The sequence below is a fragment of the Phalangium opilio genome, unplaced genomic scaffold (genome assembly GCF_054372755.1).
Source record: "Phalangium opilio isolate 3A_F unplaced genomic scaffold, DU_Popi_V2 ptg000054l_1, whole genome shotgun sequence".
In the NCBI taxonomy this organism is placed as follows: Eukaryota; Metazoa; Arthropoda; class Arachnida; order Opiliones; family Phalangiidae; genus Phalangium; species Phalangium opilio.
This window is the reverse complement of record NW_028324173.1, coordinates 1701617-1721101: the sequence shown is the minus strand read 5'-3', so window position 1 is coordinate 1721101 and position 19485 is coordinate 1701617. Positions and strand designations below refer to the sequence as shown.

Below are 19485 nucleotides of genomic sequence, written 5' to 3'. Positions count from 1 at the left end.
TACAAAAGCACGCAATCCGATACCGGGAATCGAACCCTGGCCTTCTGGGTGAGAGCCAGATATCCTAGCCACTAGACCATATCGTACTTGCTTAACCAAGTCTTAATTCTATTCTTGAAAAGCGGTACAAAAGCACTCGCTCCGATACCGGGAATCGAACCCGGGCCTTCTGGGTGAAAGCCAGATATCCTAGCCACTATACCATATCGGACTTGCTTAACCAAGTCTTATTTCTATTCATAAACCTATATCCTTAAGTCTATTCTTGAAAAGCGGTTCAAAAGCACGCAATCCGATTCCGGGAATCGATCCCTGGCCTTCTGGGTGAGAGCCAGATATCCTAGCCACTAGACCATAATGTACTTGCTCAACCAGGTCTTAATTCTATTCATAAACCTATATCCTTAAGTCTATTCTTGAAAAGCGGTTCAAAAGCACGCAATCCGATACCGGGAATCGAACCCTGGCCTTCTGGGTGAGAGCCAGATATCCTAGCCACTCAACCATATCGGACTGGTTGGAACAAACCTAAATATTATTCCTATAAATGTGTCTTTAAGTCTATTCTTCAAAAGCGGTACAAAAGCATTCACTCCGATACCGGGGATCGAACCCGGGCCTTCTGGGTAAAAGCCAGATATACTAGCCACTAGACCAAATCGGACTTGCTTAATCAAGTCTTATTTTATTCATAAACCTATATCCTTAAGTCTATTCTTGAAAAGCGGTACAAAAGCACGCAATCCGATACCGGGAATCGAACCCTGGCCTTCTGGGTGAGAGCCAGATATCCTAGCCACTAGACCATATCGTACTTGCTTAGCCAAGTCTTAATTCTATTCATCAACCTATATCCTTAAGTCTTTTCTTGAAAAGCGGTACAAAACCACGTGCTCCGATACCGGGAATCGAACCCGGGCCTTCTGGGTGAAAGTCAGGTATCCTAGCGACTAGACCATATCGTACTTGCTCAACCAAGTCTTGATTCTATTCTTGAAAAGCGGTACAAAAGCACTCGCTCCGATACCGGGAATCGAACCCGGGCCTTCTGGGTGAAAGCCAGATATCCTAGCCACTAGACCATATCGGACTTGCTTAACCGAGTCTTAATTCTATTCATAAACCTATATCCTTAAGTCTATTCTTGAAAAGCGGTACAAAAGCACTCACTCCGATACCGGGAATCGAACCCGGGCCTTCTGGGTGAAAGCCAGATATCCTAGCCACTAGACCATATCGGACTTGCTTAACCAAGTCTTATTTCTATTCATAAACCTATATCCTTAAGTCTATTCTTGAAAAGCGGTAGAAAAGCACGCAATCCGATACCGGGAATCGGACCCTGGCCTTCTGGGTGAGAGCCAGATATCCTAGCCACTAGACCATATCGTACTTGCTCAGTCAAGTCTTAATTCTAATCATAAACCTATATCCTTAAGTCTATTCTTGAAAAGCGGTACAAAAGCACTCGCTCCGATACCGGGAATCGTACTATAGCCTTCTGGGTGAGAGCCAGATAACCTAGCCACTAGACCATATCGGACTTGCTTAACCAAGTCTTATTTCTATTCATAAACCTATATCCTTAAGTCTATTCTTGAAAAGCGGTACAAAAGCATGCAATCCGATACCGGGAATCGAACCCTGGTCTTCTGGGTGAGAGCCAGATATCCTAGCCACTAGACCATATCGTACTTGCTCAACCAGGTCTTAATTCTATTCATAAACCTATATCCTTAAGTCTATTCTTGAAAAGCGGTTCAAAAGCACTCACTCCGATACCGGGAATCGAACCCGGGCCTTCTGGGTGAAAGCCAGATATACTAGCCACTAGACCATATCGGACTTGCTTAACCAAGTCTTATTTCTGTTCATAAACCTATATCCTTAAGTCTATTCTTGAAAAGCGGTACAAAAGCACGCAATCCGATACCGGGAATCGAACCCTGGCCTTCTGGGTGAGAGCCAGATATCCTAGCCACTCAACCATATCGGACTGGTTGGAACAAACCTAAATATTATTCCTATAAATGTGTCTTTAAGTCTATTCTTCAAAAGCGGTACAAAAGCATTCACTCCGATACCGGGAATCGAACCCGGGCCTTCTGGGTGAAAGCCAGATATACTAGCCACTAGACCAAATCGGACTTGCTTAATCAAGTCTTATTTTATTCATAAACCTATATCCTTAAGTCTATTCTTGAAAAGCGGTACAAAAGCACGCAATCCGATACCGGGAATCGAACCCTGGCCTTCTGGGTGAGAGCCAGATATCCTAGCCACTAGACCATATCGTACTTGCTTAGCCAAGTCTTAATTCTATTCATAAACCTATATCCTTAAGTCTTTTCTTGAAAAGCGGTACAAAACCACGTGCTCCGATACCGGGAATCGAACCCGGGCCTTCTGGGTGAAAGTCAGGTATCCTAGCGACTAGACCATATCGTAGTTGCTCAACCAAGTGTTGATTCTATTCTTGAAAAGCGGTACAAAAGCACTCGCTCCGATACCGGGAATCGAACCCGGGCCTTCTGGGTGAAAGCCAGATATCCTAGCCACTAGACCATATCGGACTTGCTTAACCGAGTCTTAATTCTATTCATAAACCTATATCCTTAAGTCTATTCTTGAAAAGCGGTACAAAAGCACTCACTCCGATACCGGGAATCGAACCCGGGCCTTCTGGGTGAAAGCCAGATATCCTAGCCACTAGACCATATCGGACTTGCTTAACCAAGTCTTATTTCTATTCATAAACCTATATCCTTAAGTCTATTCTTGAAAAGCGGTACAAAAGCACGCAATCCGATACCGGGAATCGGACCCTGGCCTTCTGGGTGAGAGCCAGATATCCTAGCCACTAGACCATATCGTACTTGCTCAGTCAAGTCTTAATTCTAATCATAAACCTATATCCTTAAGTCTATTCTTGTAAAGCGGTACAAAAGCACTCGCTCCGATACCGGGAATCGTACTATAGCCTTCTGGGTGAGAGCCAGATATCCTAGCCTCTAAACCATATCGTACTTGCTCAACCAGGTCTTAATTCTATTCATAAACCTATATCCTTAAGTCTATTCTTGAAAAGCGGTACAAAAGCACTCACTCCGATACCGGGAATCGAACCCGGGCCTTCTGGGTGAAAGCCAGATATACTAGCCACTAGACCATATCGGACTTGCTTAACCAAGTCTTATTTCTGTTCATAAACCTATATCCTTAAGTCTATTCTTGAAAAGCGGTACAAAAGCACGCAATCCGATACCGGGAATCGAACCCTGGCCTTCTGGGTGAGAGCCAGATATCCTAGCCACTCAACCATATCGGACTGTTTGGAACAAACCTAAATATTATTCCTATAAATGTGTCTTTAAGTCTATTCTTCAAAAGCGGTACAAAAGCATTCACTCCGATACCGGGAATCGAACCCGGGCCTTCTGGGTGAAAGCCAGATATACTAGCCACTAGACCAAATCGGACTCACTTAATCAAGTCTTATTTTATTCATAAACCTATATCCTTAAGTCTATTCTTGAAAAGCGGTACAAAAGCACGCAATCCGATACCGGGAATCGAACCCTGGCCTTCTGGGTGAGAGCCAGATATCCTAGCCACTAGACCATATTGTACTTGCTTAGCCAAGTCTTAATTCTATTCATAAACCTATATCCTTAAGTCTTTTCTTGAAAAGCGGTACAAAACCACGTGCTCCGATACCGGGAATCGAACCCGGGCCTTCTGGGTGAAAGTCAGGTATCCTAGCGACTAGACCATATCGTACTTGCTCAACCAAGTCTTGATTCTATTCTTGAAAAGCGGTACAAAAGCACTCGCTCCGATACCGGGAATCGAACCCGGGCCTTCTGGGTGAAAGCCAGATATCCTAGCCACTAGACCATATCGGACTTGCTTAACCGAGTCTTAATTCTATTCATAAACCTATATCCTTAAGTCTATTCTTGAAAAGCGGTACAAAAGCACTCACTCCGATACCGGGAATCGAACCCGGGCCTTCTGGGTGAAAGCCAGATATCCTAGCCACTAGACCATATCGGACTTGCTTAACCAAGTCTTATTTCTATTCATAAACCTATATCCTTAAGTCTATTCTTGAAAAGCGGTACAAAAGCACTCACTCCGATACCGGGAATCGAACCCGGGCCTTCTGGGTGAAAGCCAGATATCCTAGCCACTAGACCATATCGGACTTGCTTAACCAAGTCTTATTTCTATTCATAAACCTATATCCTTAAGTCTATTCTTGAAAAGCGGTACAAAAGCACGCAATCCGATACCGGGAATCGGACCCTGGCCTTCTGGGTGAGAGCCAGATATCCTAGCCACTAGACCATATCGTACTTGCTCAGTCAAGTCTTAATTCTATTCATAAACCTATATCCTTAAGTCTATTCTTGAAAAGCGGTACAAAAGCACTCGCTCCGATACCGGGAATCGTACTATAGCCTTCTGGGTGAGAGCCAGATAACCTAGCCACTAGACCATATCGGACTTGCTTAACCAAGTCTTATTTCTATTCATAAACCTATATCCTTAAGTCTATTCTTGAAAAGCGGTACAAAAGCACGCAATCCGATACCGGGAATCAAACCCGGGCCTTCTGGGTGAAAGCCAGATATACTAGCCACTAGACCAAATCGGACTCACTTAATCAAGTCTTATTTTATTCATAAACCTATATCCTTAAGTCTATTCTTGAAAAGCGGTACAAAAGCACGCAATCCGATACCGGGAATCGAACCCTGGCCTTCTGGGTGAGAGCCAGATATCCTAGCCACTAGACCATATCGTACTTGCTTAGCCAAGTCTTAATTCTATTCATAAACCTATATCCTTAAGTCTTTTCTTGAAAAGCGGTACAAAACCACGTGCTCCGATACCGGGAATCGAACCCGGGCCTTCTGGGTGAAAGTCAGGTATCCTAGCGACTAGACCATATCGTACTTGCTCAACCAAGTCTTGATTCTATTCTTGAAAAGCGGTACAAAAGCACTCGCTCCGATACCGGGAATCGAACCCGGGCCTTCTGGGTGAAAGCCAGATATCCTAGCCACTAGACCATATCGGACTTGCTTAACCGAGTCTTAATTCTATTCATAAACCTATATCCTTAAGTCTATTCTTGAAAAGCGGTACAAAAGCACTCCCTCCGATACCGGGAATCGAACCCGGGCCTTCTGGGTGAAAGCCAGATATCCTAGCCACTAGACCATATCGGACTTGCTTAACTAAGTCTTATTTCTATTCATAAACCTATATCCTTAAGTCTATTCTTGAAAAGCGGTATAAAAGCACTCACTCCGATACCGGGAATCGAACCCGGGCCTTCTGGGTGAAAGCCAGATATCCTAGCCACTAGACCATATCGGACTTGCTTAATCAAGTCTTATTTCTATTCATAAACCTATATCCTTAAGTTTATTCTTGAAAAGCGGTACAAAAGCACGCAATCCGATACCGGGAATCGGACCCTGGCCTTCTGGGTGAGAGCCAGATATCCTAGCCACTAGACCATATCGTACTTGCTCAGTCAAGTCTTAATTCTATTCATAAACCTATATCCTTAAGTCTATTCTTGAAAAGCGGTACAAAAGCACTCGCTCCGATACCGGGAATCGTACTATAGCCTTCTGGGTGAGAGCCAGATAACCTAGCCACTAGACCATATCGGACTTGCTTAACCAAGTCTTATTTCTATTCATAAACCTATATCCTTAAGTCTATTCTTGAAAAGCGGTACAAAAGCACGCAATCCGATACCGGGAATCGAACCCGGGCCTTCTGGGTGAAAGCCAGATATCCTAGCCACTAGACCATATCGGACTTGCTTAACCAAGTCTTATTTCTATTCATAAACCTATATCCTTAAGTTTATTCTTGAAAAGCGGTACAAAAGCACGCAATCCGATACCGGGAATCGGACCCTGGCCTTCTGGGTGAGAGCCAGATATCCTAGCCACTAGACCATATCGTACTTGCTCAGTCAAGTCTTAATTCTATTCATAAACCTATATCCTTAAGTCTATTCTTGAAAAGCGGTACAAAAGCACTCGCTCCGATACCGGGAATCGTACTATAGCCTTCTGGGTGAGAGCCAGATAACCTAGCCACTAGACCATATCGGACTTGCTTAACCAAGTCTTATTTCTATTCATAAACCTATATCCTTAAGTCTATTCTTGAAAAGCGGTACAAAAGCACGCAATCCGATACCGGGAATCGAACCCGGGCCTTCTGGGTGAAAGCCAGATATCCTAGCCACTAGACCATATCGGACTTGCTTAACCAAGTCTTATTTCTATTCATAAACCTATATCCTTAAGTCTATTCTTGAAAAGCGGTACAAAAGCACGCAATCCGATACCGGGAATCGGACCCTGGCCTTCTGGGTGAGAGCCAGATATCCTAGCCACTAGACCATATCGTACTTGCTCAGTCAAGTCTTAATTCTAATCATAAACCTATATCCTTAAGTCTATTCTTGAAAAGCGGTACAAAAGCACTCGCTCCGATACCGGGAATCGTACTATAGCCTTCTGGGTGAGAGCCAGATATCCTAGCCACTAAACCATATCGTACTTGCTCAACCAGGTCTTAATTCTATTCATAAACCTATATCCTTAAGTCTATTCTTGAAAAGCGGTACAAAAGCACTCACTCCGATACCGGGAATCGAACCCGGGCCTTCTGGGTGAAAGCCAGATATCCTAGCCACTAGACCATATCGGACTTGCTTAACCAAGTCTTATTTCTATTCATAAACCTATATCCTTAAGTCTATTCTTGAAAAGCGGTACAAAAGCACGCAATCCGATACCGGGAATCGGACCCTGGCCTTCTGGGTGAGAGCCAGATATCCTAGCCACTAGACCATATCGTACTTGCTCAGTCAAGTCTTAATTCTAATCATAAACCTATATCCTTAAGTCTATTCTTGAAAAGCGGTACAAAAGCACTCGCTCCGATACCGGGAATCGTACTATAGCCTTCTGGGTGAGAGCCAGATATCCTAGCCACTAAACCATATCGTACTTGCTCAACCAGGTCTTAATTCTATTCATAAACCTATATCCTTAAGTCTATTCTTGAAAAGCGGTACAAAAGCACGCAATCCGATACCGGGAATCGAACCCGGGCCTTCTGGGTGAAAGCCAGATATCCTAGCCACTAGACCATATCGGACTTGCTTAACCAAGTGTTATTTCTATTCATAAACCTATATCCTTAAGTCTATTCTTGAAAAGCGGTACAAAAGCACTCACTCCGATACCGGGAATCGAACCCGGGCCTTCTGGGTGAAAGCCAGATATCCTAGCCACTAGACCATATCGGACTTGCTTAACCAAGTCTTATTTCTATTCATAAACCTATATCCTTAAGTCTATTCTTGAAAAGCGGTACAAAAGCACGCAATCCGATACCGGGAATCGGACCCTGGCCTTCTGGGTGAGAGCCAGATATCCTAGCCACTAGACCATATCGTACTTGCTCAGTCAAGTCTTAATTCTATTCATAAACCTATATCCTTAAGTCTATTCTTGAAAAGCGGTACAAAAGCACTCGCTCCGATACCGGGAATCGTACTATAGCCTTCTGGGTGAGAGCCAGATAACCTAGCCACTAGACCATATCGGACTTGCTTAACCAAGTCTTATTTCTATTCATAAACCTATATCCTTAAGTCTATTCTTGAAAAGCGGTACAAAAGCACGCAATCCGATACCGGGAATCGAACCCGGGCCTTCTGGGTGAAAGCCAGATATCCTAGCCACTAGATCATATCGGACTTGCTTAACCAAGTCTTATTTCTATTCATAAACCTATATCCTTAAGTCTATTCTTGAAAAGCGGTACAAAAGCACGCAATCCGATACCGGGAATCGAACCCGGGCCTTCTGGGTGAAAGCCAGATATCCTAGCCACTAGACCATATCGGACTTGCTTAACCAAGTCTTATTTCTATTCATAAACCTATATCCTTAAGTCTATTCTTGAAAAGCGGTACAAAAGCACGCAATCCGATACCGGGAATCGGACCCTGGCCTTCTGGGTGAGAGCCAGATATCCTAGCCACTAGACCATATCGGACTTGCTTAACCAAGTCTTATTTCTATTCATAAACCTATATCCTTAAGTCTATTCTTGAAAAGCGGTACAAAAGCACTCACTCCGATACCGGGAATCGAACCCGGGCCTTCTGGGTGAAAGCCAGATATCCTAGCCACTAGACCATATCGGACTTGCTTAACCAAGTCTTATTTCTATTCATAAACCTATATCCTTAAGTCTATTCTTGAAAAGCGGTACAAAAGCACGCAATCCGATACCGGGAATCGGACCCTGGCCTTCTGGGTGAGAGCCAGATATCCTAGCCACTAGACCATATCGTACTTGCTCAGTCAAGTCTTAATTCTATTCATAAACCTATATCCTTAAGTCTATTCTTGAAAAGCGGTACAAAAGCACTCGCTCCGATACCGGGAATCGTACTATAGCCTTCTGGGTGAGAGCCAGATAACCTAGCCACTAGACCATATCGGACTTGCTTAACCAAGTCTTATTTCTATTCATAAACCTATATCCTTAAGTCTATTCTTGAAAAGCGGTACAAAAGCACGCAATCCGATACCGGGAATCGAACCCGGGCCTTCTGGGTGAAAGCCAGATATCCTAGCCACTAGACCATATCGGACTTGCTTAACCAAGTCTTATTTCTATTCATAAACCTATATCCTTAAGTCTATTCTTGAAAAGCGGTACAAAAGCACGCAATCCGATACCGGGAATCGGACCCTGGCCTTCTGGGTGAGAGCCAGATATCCTAGCCACTAGACCATATCGTACTTGCTCAGTCAAGTCTTAATTCTAATCATAAACCTATATCCTTAAGTCTATTCTTGAAAAGCGGTACAAAAGCACTCGCTCCGATACCGGGAATCGTACTATAGCCTTCTGGGTGAGAGCCAGATATCCTAGCCTCTAAACCATATCGTACTTGCTCAACCAGGTCTTAATTCTATTCATAAACCTATATCCTTAAGTCTATTCTTGAAAAGCGGTACAAAAGCACTCACTCCGATACCGGGAATCGAACCCGGGCCTTCTGGGTGAAAGCCAGATATACTAGCCACTAGACCATATCGGACTTTCTTAACCAAGTCTTATTTCTGTTCATAAACCTATATCCTTAAGTCTATTCTTGAAAAGCGGTACAAAAGCACGCAAACCGATACCGGGAATCGAACCCTGGCCTTCTGGGTGAGAGCCAGATATCCTAGCCACTCAACCATATCGGACTGGTTGGAACAAACCTAAATATTATTCCTATAAATGTGTCTTTAAGTCTTTTCTTCAAAAGCGGTACAAAAGCATTCACTCCGATACCGGGAATCGAACCCGGGCCTTCTGGGTGAAAGCCAGATATACTAGCCACTAGACCAAATCGGACTCGCTTAATCAAGTCTTATTTTATTCATAAACCTATATCCTTAAGTCTATTCTTGAAAAGCGGTACAAAAGCACGCAATCCGATACCGGGAATCGAACCCTGGCCCTCTGGGTGAGAGCCAGATATCCTAGCCACTAGACCATATCGTACTTGCTTAGCCAAGTCTTAATTCTATTCATAAACCTATATCCTTAAGTCTTTTCTTGAAAAGCGGTACAAAACCACGTGCTCCGATACCGGGAATCGAACCCGGGCCTTCTGGGTGAAAGTCAGGTATCCTAGCGACTAGACCATATCGTACTTGCTCAACCAAGTCTTGATTCTATTCTTGAAAAGCGGTACAAAAGCACTCGCTCCGATACCGGGAATCGAACCCGGGCCTTCTGGGTGAAAGCCAGATATCCTAGCCAATAGACCATATCGGACTTGCTTAACCGAGTCTTAATTCTATTCATAAACCTATATCCTTAAGTCTATTCTTGAAAAGCGGTACAAAAGCACGCAATCCGATACCGGGAATCGGACCCTGGCCTTCTGGGTGAGAGCCAGATATCCTAGCCACTAGACCATATCGTACTTGCTCAGTCAAGTCTTAATTCTATTCATAAACCTATATCCTTAAGTCTATTCTTGAAAAGCGGTACAAAAGCACTCGCTCCGATACCGGGAATCGTACTATAGCCTTCTGGGTGAGAGCCAGATAACCTAGCCACTAGACCATATCGGACTTGCTTAACCAAGTCTTATTTCTATTCATAAACCTATATCCTTAAGTCTATTCTTGAAAAGCGGTACAAAAGCACGCAATCCGATACCGGGAATCGGACCCTGGCCTTCTGGGTGAGAGCCAGATATCCTAGCCACTAGACCATATCGTACTTGCTTAGTCAAGTCTTAATTCTATTCATAAACCTATATCCTTAAGTCTATTCTTGAAAAGCGGTACAAAAGCACTCGCTCCGATACCGGGAATCGTACTATAGCCTTCTGGGTGAGAGCCAGATAACCTAGCCACTAGACCATATCGGACTTGCTTAACCAAGTCTTATTTCTATTCATAAACCTATATCCTTAAGTCTATTCTTGAAAAGCGGTACAAAAGCATGCAATCCGATACCGGGAATCGAACCCTGGTCTTCTGGGTGAGAGCCAGATATCCTAGCCACTAGACCATATCGTACTTGCTCAACCAGGTCTTAATTCTATTCATAAACCTATATCCTTAAGTCTATTCTTGAAAAGCGGTAGAAAAGCACTCACTCCGATACCGGGAATCAACCCGGGCCTTCTGGGTGAAAGCCAGATATACTAGCCACTAGACCATATCGGACTTGCTTAACCAAGTCTTATTTCTGTTCATAAACCTATATCCTTAAGTCTATTCTTGAAAAGCGGTACAAAAGCACGCAATCCGATACCGGGAATCGAACCCTGGCCTTCTGGGTGAGAGCCAGATATCCTAGCCAGTAGACTATATCGTACTTGCTTAGCCAAGTCTTAATTCTATTCATAAACCTATATCCTTAAGTCTTTTCTTGAAAAGCGGTACAAATCCACGTGCTCCGATACCGGGAATCGAACCCGGGCCTTCTGGGTGAAAGTCAGGTATCCTAGCGACTAGACCATATCGTACTTGCTCAACCAAGTCTTGATTCTATTCTTGAAAAGCGGTACAAAAGCACTCGCTCCGATACCGGGAATAGAACCCGGGCCTTCTGGGTGAAAGCCAGATATCCTAGCCACTAGACCATATCGGACTTGCTTAACCGAGTCTCAATTCTATTCATAAACCTATATCCTTAAGTCTATTCTTGAAAAGCGGTACAAAAGCACTCACTCCGATACCGGGAATCGAACCCGGGCCTTCTGGGTGAAAGCCAGATATCCTAGCCACTAAACCATATCGGACTTCCTCAACCAAGTCTTAATTCAATTCATAAACCTATATCCTTAAGTCTATTCTTGAAAAGCGGTACAAAAGCACTCACTCCGATACCGGGAATCGAACCCGGGCCTTCTGGGTGAAAGCCAGATATCCTAGCCACTAGACCATATCGGACTTGCTTAAACAAGTCTTATTTCTATTCATAAATCTATATCCTTAAGTCTATTCTTGAAAAGCGGTACAAAAGCACGCAATCCGTTACCGGGAATCGAACCCTGGCCTTCTGGGTGAGAGCCAGATATCCTAGCCACTAGACCATATCGTACTTGCTTAACCAAGTCTTAATTCTATTCTTGAAAAGCGGTACAAAAGCACTCGCTCCGATACCGGGAATCGAACTCGGGCCTTCTGGGTGAAAGCCAGATATCCTAGCACTATACCATATCGGACTTGCTTCACCAAGTCTTAATTCTATTCATAAACCTATATCCTTAAGTCTATTCTTGAAAAGCGGTTCAAAAGCACGCAATCCGATACCGTGAATCGAACCCTGGCCTTCTGGGTGAAAGCCAGATATCCTAGCCACTAGACCATATCGGATTGCTTAACCAAGTCTTATTTCTATTCATAAACCTATATCCTTAAGTCTATTCTTGAAAAGCGGTACAAAAGCACGCAATCCGATACCGGGAATCGAACCCTGGCCTTCTGGGTGAGAGCCAGATATCCTAGCCACTAGACCATATCGTACTTGCTTAACCAAGTCTTAATTCTATTCTTGAAAAGCGGTACAAAAGCACCCGCTTCGATACCGGGAATCGAACCCGGGCCTTCTGGGTGAAAGCCAGATATCCTTGCACTATAACATATCGGACTTGCTTAACCAAGTCTTAATTCTATTCATAAACCTATATCCTTAAGTCTATTCTTGAAAAGCGGTTCAAAAGCACGCAATCCGATACCGTGAATCGAACCCTGGCCTTCTGGGTGAGAGCCAGATATCCTTGCACTATACCATATCGGACTTGCTTAACCAAGTCTTAATTCTATTCATAAACCTATATCCTTAAGTCTATTCTTGAAAAGCGGTTCAAAAGCACGCAATCCGATACCGGGAATCGAACCCTGGTCTTCTGGGTGAGAGCCAGATATCCTAGCCACTAGACCATATCGTAATTGCTCAACCAGGTCTTAATTCTATTCATAAACCTATATCCTTAAGTCTATTCTTGAAAAGCGGTACAAAAGCACTCACTCCGATACCGGGAATCGAACCCGAGCCTTCTGGGTGAAAGCCAGATTTACTAGCCACTAGACCATATCGGACTTGCTTAATCAAGTCTTATTTCTATTCATAAACCTATATCCTTAAATCTATTCTTGAAAAGCGGTACATAAGCACGCAATCCGATACCGGGAATCGAACCCTGGCCTTCTGGGTGAGAGCCAGATATCCTAGCCAGTAGACTATATCGTACTTGCTTAGCCAAGTCTTAATTCTATTCATAAACCTATATCCTTAAGTCTTTTCTTGAAAAGCGGTACAAATCCACGTGCTCCGATACCGGGAATCGAACCCGGGCCTTCTGGGTGAAAGTCAGGTATCCTAGCGACTAGACCATATCGTACTTGCTCAACCAAGTCTTGATTCTATTCTTGAAAAGCGGTACAAAAGCACTCGCTCCGATACCGGGAATCGAACCCGGGCCTTCTGGGTGAAAGCCAGATATCCTAGCCACTAGACCATATCGGACTTGCTTAACCGAGTCTCAATTCTATTCATAAACCTATATCCTTAAGTCTATTCTTGAAAATCGGTACAAAAGCACTCACTCCGATACCGGGAATCGAACCCGGGCCTTCTGGGTGAAAGCCAGATATCCTAGCCACTAAACCATATCGGACTTCCTCAACCAAGTCTTAATTCAATTCATAAACCTATATCCTTAAGTCTATTCTTGAAAAGCGGTACAAAAGCACTCACTCCGATACCGGGAATCGAAGCCGGGCCTTCTGGGTGAAAGCCAGATATCCTAGCCACTAGACCATATCGGACTTGCTTAAACAAGTCTTATTTCTATTCATAAATCTATATCCTTAAGTCTATTCTTGAAAAGCGGTACAAAAGCACGCAATCCGTTACCGGGAATCGAACCCTGGCCTTCTGGGTGAGAGCCAGATATCCTAGCCACTAGACCATATCGTACTTGCTTAACCAAGTCTTAATTCTATTCTTGAAAAGCGGTACAAAAGCACTCGCTCCGATACCGGGAATCGAACTCGGGCCTTCTGGGTGAAAGCCAGATATCCTAGCACTATACCATATCGGACTTGCTTCACCAAGTCTTAATTCTATTCATAAACCTATATCCTTAAGTCTATTCTTGAAAAGCGGTTCAAAAGCACGCAATCCGATACCGTGAATCGAACCCTGGCCTTCTGGGTGAAAGCCAGATATCCTAGCCACTAGACCATATCGGATTGCTTAACCAAGTCTTATTTCTATTCATAAACCTATATCCTTAAGTCTAGTCTTGAAAAGCGGTACAAAAGCACGCAATCCGTTACCGGGAATCGAACCCTGGCCTTCTGGGTGAGAGCCAGATATCCTAGCCACTAGACCATATCGTACTTGCTTAACCAAGTCTTAATTCTATTCTTGAAAAGCGGTACAAAAGCACTCGCTCCGATACCGGGAATCGAACTCGGGCCTTCTGGGTGAAAGCCAGATATCCTAGCACTATACCATATCGGACTTGCTTCACCAAGTCTTAATTCTATTCATAAACCTATATCCTTAAGTCTATTCTTGAAAAGCGGTTCAAAAGCACGCAATCCGTTACCGGGAATCGAACCCTGGCCTTCTGGGTGAGAGCCAGATATCCTAGCCACTAGACCATATCGTACTTGCTTAACCAAGTCTTAATTCTATTCTTGAAAAGCGGTACAAAAGCACCCGCTTCGATACCGGGAATCGAACCCGGGCCTTCTGGGTGAAAGCCAGATATCCTTGCACTATAACATATCGGAGTTGCTTAACCAAGTCTTAATTCTATTCATAAACCTATATCCTTAAGTCTATTCTTGAAAAGCGGTTCAAAAGCACGCAATCCGATACCGTGAATCGAACCCTGGCCTTCTGGGTGAGAGCCAGATATCCTTGCACTATACCATATCGGACTTGCTTAACCAAGTCTTAATTCTATTCATAAACCTATATCCTTAAGTCTATTCTTGAAAAGCGGTTCAAAAGCACGCAATCCAATACCGGGAATCGAACCCTGGTCTTCTGGGTGAGAGCCAGATATCCTAGCCACTAGACCATATCGTAATTGCTCAACCAGGTCTTAATTCTATTCATAAACCTATATCCTTAAGTCTATTCTTGAAAAGCGTTACAAAAGCACTCACTCCGATACCGGGAATCGAACCCGAGCCTTCTGGGTGAAAGCCAGATTTACTAGCCACTAGACCATATCGGACTTGCTTAATCAAGTCTTATTTCTATTCATAAACCTATATCCTTAAATCTATTCTTGAAAAGCGGTACATAAGCACGCAATCCGATACCGGGAATCGAACCCTGGCCTTCTGGGTGAGAGCCAGATATCCTAGCCAGTAGACTATATCGTACTTGCTTAGCCAAGTCTTAATTCTATTCATAAATCTATATCCTTAAGTCTATTCTTGAAAAGCGGTACAAAAGCACGCAATCCGTTACCGGGAATCGAACCCTGGCCTTCTGGGTGAGAGCCAGATATCCTAGCCACTAGACCATATCGTACTTGCTTAACCAAGTCTTAATTCTATTCTTGAAAAGCGGTACAAAAGCACTCGCTCCGATACCGGGAATCGAACTCGGGCCTTCTGGGTGAAAGCCAGATATCCTAGCACTATACCATATCGGACTTGCTTCACCAAGTCTTAATTCTATTCATAAACCTATATCCTTAAGTCTATTCTTGAAAAGCGGTTCAAAAGCACGCAATCCGTTACCGGGAATCGAACCCTGGCCTTCTGGGTGAGAGCCAGATATCCTAGCCACTAGACCATATCGTACTTGCTTAACCAAGTCTTAATTCTATTCTTGAAAAGCGGTACAAAAGCACCCGCTTCGATACCGGGAATCGAACCCGGGCCTTCTGGGTGAAAGCCAGATATCCTTGCACTATAACATATCGGAGTTGCTTAACCAAGTCTTAATTCTATTCATAAACCTATATCCTTAAGTCTATTCTTGAAAAGCGGTTCAAAAGCACGCAATCCGATACCGTGAATCGAACCCTGGCCTTCTGGGTGAGAGCCAGATATCCTTGCACTATACCATATCGGACTTGCTTAACCAAGTCTTAATTCTATTCATAAACCTATATCCTTAAGTCTATTCTTGAAAAGCGGTTCAAAAGCACGCAATCCAATACCGGGAATCGAACCCTGGTCTTCTGGGTGAGAGCCAGATATCCTAGCCACTAGACCATATCGTAATTGCTCAACCAGGTCTTAATTCTATTCATAAACCTATATCCTTAAGTCTATTCTTGAAAAGCGTTACAAAAGCACTCACTCCGATACCGGGAATCGAACCCGAGCCTTCTGGGTGAAAGCCAGATTTACTAGCCACTAGACCATATCGGACTTGCTTAATCAAGTCTTATTTCTATTCATAAACATATATCCTTAAATCTATTCTTGAAAAGCGGTACATAAGCACGCAATCCGATACCGGGAATCGAACCCTGGCCTTCTGGGTGAGAGCCAGATATCCTAGCCAGTAGACTATATCGTACTTGCTTAGCCAAGTCTTAATTCTATTCATAAATCTATATCCTTAAGTCTATTCTTGAAAAGCGGTACAAAAGCACGCAATCCGTTACCGGGAATCGAACCCTGGCCTTCTGGGTGAGAGCCAGATATCCTAGCCACTAGACCATATCGTACTTGCTTAACCAAGTCTTAATTCTATTCTTGAAAAGCGGTACAAAAGCATTCGCTCCGATACCGGGAATCGAACTCGGGCCTTCTGGGTGAAAGCCAGATATCCTAGCACTATACCATATCGGACTTGCTTCACCAAGTCTTAATTCTATTCATAAACCTATATCCTTAAGTCTATTCTTGAAAAGCGGTTCAAAAGCACGCAATCCGATACCGTGAATCGAACCCTGGCCTTCTGGGTGAAAGCCAGATATCCTAGCCACTAGACCATATCGGATTGCTTAACCAAGTCTTATTTCTATTCATAAACCTATATCCTTAAGTCTATTCTTGAAAAGCGGTTCAAAAGCACGCAATCCGTTACCGGGAATCGAACCCTGGCCTTCTGGGTGAGAGCCAGATATCCTAGCCACTAGACCATATCGTACTTGCTTAACCAAGTCTTAATTCTATTCTTGAAAAGCGGTACAAAAGCACCCGCTTCGATACCGGGAATCGAACCCGGGCCTTCTGGGTGAAAGCCAGATATCCTTGCACTATAACATATCGGAGTTGCTTAACCAAGTCTTAATTCTATTCATAAACCTATATCCTTAAGTCTATTCTTGAAAAGCGGTTCAAAAGCACGCAATCCGATACCGTGAATCGAACCCTGGCCTTCTGGGTGAGAGCCAGATATCCTTGCACTATACCATATCGGACTTGCTTAACCAAGTCTTAATTCTATTCATAAACCTATATCCTTAAGTCTATTCTTGAAAAGCGGTTCAAAAGCACGCAATCCAATACCGGGAATCGAACCCTGGTCTTCTGGGTGAGAGCCAGATATCCTAGCCACTAGACCATATCGTAATTGCTCAACCAGGTCTTAATTCTATTCATAAACCTATATCCTTAAGTCTATTCTTGAAAAGCGTTACAAAAGCACTCACTCCGATACCGGGAATCGAACCCGAGCCTTCTGGGTGAAAGCCAGATTTACTAGCCACTAGACCATATCGGACTTGCTTAATCAAGTCTTATTTCTATTCATAAACCTATATCCTTAAATCTATTCTTGAAAAGCGGTACATAAGCACGCAATCCGATACCGGGAATCGAACCCTGGCCTTCTGGGTGAGAGCCAGATATCCTAGCCAGTAGACTATATCGTACTTGCTTAGCCAAGTCTTAATTCTATTCATAAATCTATATCCTTAAGTCTATTCTTGAAAAGCGGTACAAAAGCACGCAATCCGTTACCGGGAATCGAACCCTGGCCTTCTGGGTGAGAGCCAGATATCCTAGCCACTAGACCATATCGTACTTGCTTAACCAAGTCTTAATTCTATTCTTGAAAAGCGGTACAAAAGCATTCGCTCCGATACCGGGAATCGAACTCGGGCCTTCTGGGTGAAAGCCAGATATCCTAGCACTATACCATATCGGACTTGCTTCACCAAGTCTTAATTCTATTCATAAACCTATATCCTTAAGTCTATTCTTGAAAAGCGGTTCAAAAGCACGCAATCCGATACCGTGAATCGAACCCTGGCCTTCTGGGTGAAAGCCAGATATCCTAGCCACTAGACCATATCGGATTGCTTAACCAAGTCTTATTTCTATTCATAAACCTATATCCTTAAGTCTATTCTTGAAAAGCGGTACAAAAGCACGCAATCCGATACCGGGAATCGAACCCTGGCCTTCTGGGTGAGAGCCAGATATCCTAGCCACTAGACCATATCGTACTTGCTTAACCAAGTCTTAATTCTATTCTTGAAAAGCGGTACAAAAGCACCCGCTTCGATACCGGGAATCGAACCCGGGCCTTCTGGGTGAAAGCCAGATATCCTTGCACTATAACATATCGGACTTGCTTAACCAAGTCTTAATTCTATTCATAAACCTATATCCTTAAGTCTATTCTTGAAAAGCGGTTCAAAAGCACGCAATCCGATACCGTGAATCGAACCCGGGCCTTCTGGGTGAAAGTCAGCTATCCTAGCGACTAGACCATATCGTACTTGCTCAACCTAGTCTTAATTCTATTCATAAACCTATATCCTTAAGTCTATTCTTGAAAAGCGGTTCAAAAGCACGCAATCCGATACCGGGAATCGAACCCTGGTCTTCTGGGTGAGAGCCAGATATCCTAGCCACTAGACCATATCGTAATTGCTCAACCAGGTCTTAATTCTATTCATAAACCTATATCCTTAAGTCTATTCTTGAAAAGCGTTACAAAAGCACTCACTCCGATACCGGGAATCGAACCCGAGCCTTCTGGGTGAAAGCCAGATTTACTAGCCACTAGACCATATCGGACTTGCTTAATCAAGTCTTATTTCTATTCATAAACCTATATCCTTAAATCTATTCTTGAAAAGCGGTACATAAGCACGCAATCCGATACCGGGAATCGAACCCTGGCCTTCTGGGTGAGAGCCAGATATCCTAGCCAGTAGACTATATCGTACTTGCTTAGCCAAGTCTTAATTCTATTCATAAATCTATATCCTTAAGTCTATTCTTGAAAAGCGGTACAAAAGCACGCAATCCGTTACCGGGAATCGAACCCTGGCCTTCTGGGTGAGAGCCAGATATCCTAGCCACTAGACCATATCGTACTTGCTTAACCAAGTCTTAATTCTATTCTTGAAAAGCGGTACAAAAGCACTCGCTCCGATACCGGGAATCGAACTCGGGCCTTCTGGGTGAAAGCCAGATATCCTAGCACTATACCATATCGGACTTGCTTCACCAAGTCTTAATTCTATTCATAAACCTATATCCTTAAGTCTATTCTTGAAAAGCGGTTCAAAAGCACGCAATCCGATACCGTGAATCGAACCCAGGCCTTCTGGGTGAAAGCCAGATATCCTAGCCACTAGACCATATCGGATTGCTTAACCAAGTCTTATTTCTATTCATAAACCTATATCCTTAAGTCTATTCTTGAAAAGCGGTACAAAAGCACGCAATCCGATACCGGGAATCGAACCCTGGCCTTCTGGGTGAGAGCCAGATATCCTAGCCACTAGACCATATCGTACTTGCTTAACCAAGTCTTAATTCTATTCTTGAAAAGCGGTACAAAAGCACCCGCTTCGATACCGGGAATCGAACCCGGGCCTTCTGGGTGAAAGCCAGATATCCTTGCACTATAACATATCGGACTTGCTTAACCAAGTCTTAATTCTATTCATAAACCTATATC

General features: G+C 43.6%; 31 non-coding genes across 31 annotated transcripts; all 31 read right to left on the bottom strand.

Moving 5' to 3' along the window:
* Nucleotides 1–139: 139 nt before the first annotated feature.
* On the bottom strand, nt 140–211 carry TRNAE-UUC (transfer RNA glutamic acid (anticodon UUC)). Its single transcript has one exon. It is a non-coding gene; the product is annotated as a tRNA-Glu (tRNA).
* An 807-nt stretch (nt 212–1018) lies between these two features.
* Nucleotides 1019–1090, bottom strand: TRNAE-UUC (transfer RNA glutamic acid (anticodon UUC)). The gene has a single exon. It is a non-coding gene; the product is annotated as a tRNA-Glu (tRNA).
* A 79-nt stretch (nt 1091–1169) lies between these two features.
* On the bottom strand, nt 1170–1241 carry TRNAE-UUC (transfer RNA glutamic acid (anticodon UUC)). The gene has a single exon. It is a non-coding gene; the product is annotated as a tRNA-Glu (tRNA).
* Nucleotides 1242–1773: 532 nt separating this feature from the next.
* TRNAE-UUC (transfer RNA glutamic acid (anticodon UUC)) lies at nt 1774–1845 on the bottom strand. The gene has a single exon. It is a non-coding gene; the product is annotated as a tRNA-Glu (tRNA).
* Nucleotides 1846–2501: 656 nt separating this feature from the next.
* Nucleotides 2502–2573, bottom strand: TRNAE-UUC (transfer RNA glutamic acid (anticodon UUC)). Its single transcript has one exon. It is a non-coding gene; the product is annotated as a tRNA-Glu (tRNA).
* Nucleotides 2574–2652: 79 nt separating this feature from the next.
* Nucleotides 2653–2724, bottom strand: TRNAE-UUC (transfer RNA glutamic acid (anticodon UUC)). Its single transcript has one exon. It is a non-coding gene; the product is annotated as a tRNA-Glu (tRNA).
* A 381-nt stretch (nt 2725–3105) lies between these two features.
* On the bottom strand, nt 3106–3177 carry TRNAE-UUC (transfer RNA glutamic acid (anticodon UUC)). The gene has a single exon. It is a non-coding gene; the product is annotated as a tRNA-Glu (tRNA).
* Nucleotides 3178–3833: 656 nt separating this feature from the next.
* Nucleotides 3834–3905, bottom strand: TRNAE-UUC (transfer RNA glutamic acid (anticodon UUC)). Its single transcript has one exon. It is a non-coding gene; the product is annotated as a tRNA-Glu (tRNA).
* A 79-nt stretch (nt 3906–3984) lies between these two features.
* Nucleotides 3985–4056, bottom strand: TRNAE-UUC (transfer RNA glutamic acid (anticodon UUC)). The gene has a single exon. It is a non-coding gene; the product is annotated as a tRNA-Glu (tRNA).
* A 79-nt stretch (nt 4057–4135) lies between these two features.
* TRNAE-UUC (transfer RNA glutamic acid (anticodon UUC)) lies at nt 4136–4207 on the bottom strand. The gene has a single exon. It is a non-coding gene; the product is annotated as a tRNA-Glu (tRNA).
* Nucleotides 4208–5014: 807 nt separating this feature from the next.
* TRNAE-UUC (transfer RNA glutamic acid (anticodon UUC)) lies at nt 5015–5086 on the bottom strand. Its single transcript has one exon. It is a non-coding gene; the product is annotated as a tRNA-Glu (tRNA).
* Nucleotides 5087–5165: 79 nt separating this feature from the next.
* TRNAE-UUC (transfer RNA glutamic acid (anticodon UUC)) lies at nt 5166–5237 on the bottom strand. Its single transcript has one exon. It is a non-coding gene; the product is annotated as a tRNA-Glu (tRNA).
* Nucleotides 5238–5316: 79 nt separating this feature from the next.
* On the bottom strand, nt 5317–5388 carry TRNAE-UUC (transfer RNA glutamic acid (anticodon UUC)). Its single transcript has one exon. It is a non-coding gene; the product is annotated as a tRNA-Glu (tRNA).
* Nucleotides 5389–5769: 381 nt separating this feature from the next.
* On the bottom strand, nt 5770–5841 carry TRNAE-UUC (transfer RNA glutamic acid (anticodon UUC)). Its single transcript has one exon. It is a non-coding gene; the product is annotated as a tRNA-Glu (tRNA).
* Nucleotides 5842–6222: 381 nt separating this feature from the next.
* TRNAE-UUC (transfer RNA glutamic acid (anticodon UUC)) lies at nt 6223–6294 on the bottom strand. Its single transcript has one exon. It is a non-coding gene; the product is annotated as a tRNA-Glu (tRNA).
* Nucleotides 6295–6675: 381 nt separating this feature from the next.
* Nucleotides 6676–6747, bottom strand: TRNAE-UUC (transfer RNA glutamic acid (anticodon UUC)). The gene has a single exon. It is a non-coding gene; the product is annotated as a tRNA-Glu (tRNA).
* A 381-nt stretch (nt 6748–7128) lies between these two features.
* On the bottom strand, nt 7129–7200 carry TRNAE-UUC (transfer RNA glutamic acid (anticodon UUC)). Its single transcript has one exon. It is a non-coding gene; the product is annotated as a tRNA-Glu (tRNA).
* A 79-nt stretch (nt 7201–7279) lies between these two features.
* Nucleotides 7280–7351, bottom strand: TRNAE-UUC (transfer RNA glutamic acid (anticodon UUC)). The gene has a single exon. It is a non-coding gene; the product is annotated as a tRNA-Glu (tRNA).
* A 381-nt stretch (nt 7352–7732) lies between these two features.
* On the bottom strand, nt 7733–7804 carry TRNAE-UUC (transfer RNA glutamic acid (anticodon UUC)). The gene has a single exon. It is a non-coding gene; the product is annotated as a tRNA-Glu (tRNA).
* Nucleotides 7805–7883: 79 nt separating this feature from the next.
* Nucleotides 7884–7955, bottom strand: TRNAE-UUC (transfer RNA glutamic acid (anticodon UUC)). Its single transcript has one exon. It is a non-coding gene; the product is annotated as a tRNA-Glu (tRNA).
* A 79-nt stretch (nt 7956–8034) lies between these two features.
* Nucleotides 8035–8106, bottom strand: TRNAE-CUC (transfer RNA glutamic acid (anticodon CUC)). Its single transcript has one exon. It is a non-coding gene; the product is annotated as a tRNA-Glu (tRNA).
* A 79-nt stretch (nt 8107–8185) lies between these two features.
* Nucleotides 8186–8257, bottom strand: TRNAE-UUC (transfer RNA glutamic acid (anticodon UUC)). Its single transcript has one exon. It is a non-coding gene; the product is annotated as a tRNA-Glu (tRNA).
* A 381-nt stretch (nt 8258–8638) lies between these two features.
* Nucleotides 8639–8710, bottom strand: TRNAE-UUC (transfer RNA glutamic acid (anticodon UUC)). The gene has a single exon. It is a non-coding gene; the product is annotated as a tRNA-Glu (tRNA).
* A 381-nt stretch (nt 8711–9091) lies between these two features.
* Nucleotides 9092–9163, bottom strand: TRNAE-UUC (transfer RNA glutamic acid (anticodon UUC)). The gene has a single exon. It is a non-coding gene; the product is annotated as a tRNA-Glu (tRNA).
* Nucleotides 9164–9819: 656 nt separating this feature from the next.
* Nucleotides 9820–9891, bottom strand: TRNAE-UUC (transfer RNA glutamic acid (anticodon UUC)). The gene has a single exon. It is a non-coding gene; the product is annotated as a tRNA-Glu (tRNA).
* A 1260-nt stretch (nt 9892–11151) lies between these two features.
* Nucleotides 11152–11223, bottom strand: TRNAE-UUC (transfer RNA glutamic acid (anticodon UUC)). Its single transcript has one exon. It is a non-coding gene; the product is annotated as a tRNA-Glu (tRNA).
* Nucleotides 11224–11302: 79 nt separating this feature from the next.
* Nucleotides 11303–11374, bottom strand: TRNAE-UUC (transfer RNA glutamic acid (anticodon UUC)). Its single transcript has one exon. It is a non-coding gene; the product is annotated as a tRNA-Glu (tRNA).
* Nucleotides 11375–11453: 79 nt separating this feature from the next.
* TRNAE-UUC (transfer RNA glutamic acid (anticodon UUC)) lies at nt 11454–11525 on the bottom strand. The gene has a single exon. It is a non-coding gene; the product is annotated as a tRNA-Glu (tRNA).
* A 1507-nt stretch (nt 11526–13032) lies between these two features.
* TRNAE-UUC (transfer RNA glutamic acid (anticodon UUC)) lies at nt 13033–13104 on the bottom strand. The gene has a single exon. It is a non-coding gene; the product is annotated as a tRNA-Glu (tRNA).
* Nucleotides 13105–13183: 79 nt separating this feature from the next.
* Nucleotides 13184–13255, bottom strand: TRNAE-UUC (transfer RNA glutamic acid (anticodon UUC)). The gene has a single exon. It is a non-coding gene; the product is annotated as a tRNA-Glu (tRNA).
* Nucleotides 13256–13334: 79 nt separating this feature from the next.
* On the bottom strand, nt 13335–13406 carry TRNAE-UUC (transfer RNA glutamic acid (anticodon UUC)). The gene has a single exon. It is a non-coding gene; the product is annotated as a tRNA-Glu (tRNA).
* Between the last annotated feature and the right edge of the window lie 6079 nt (nt 13407–19485).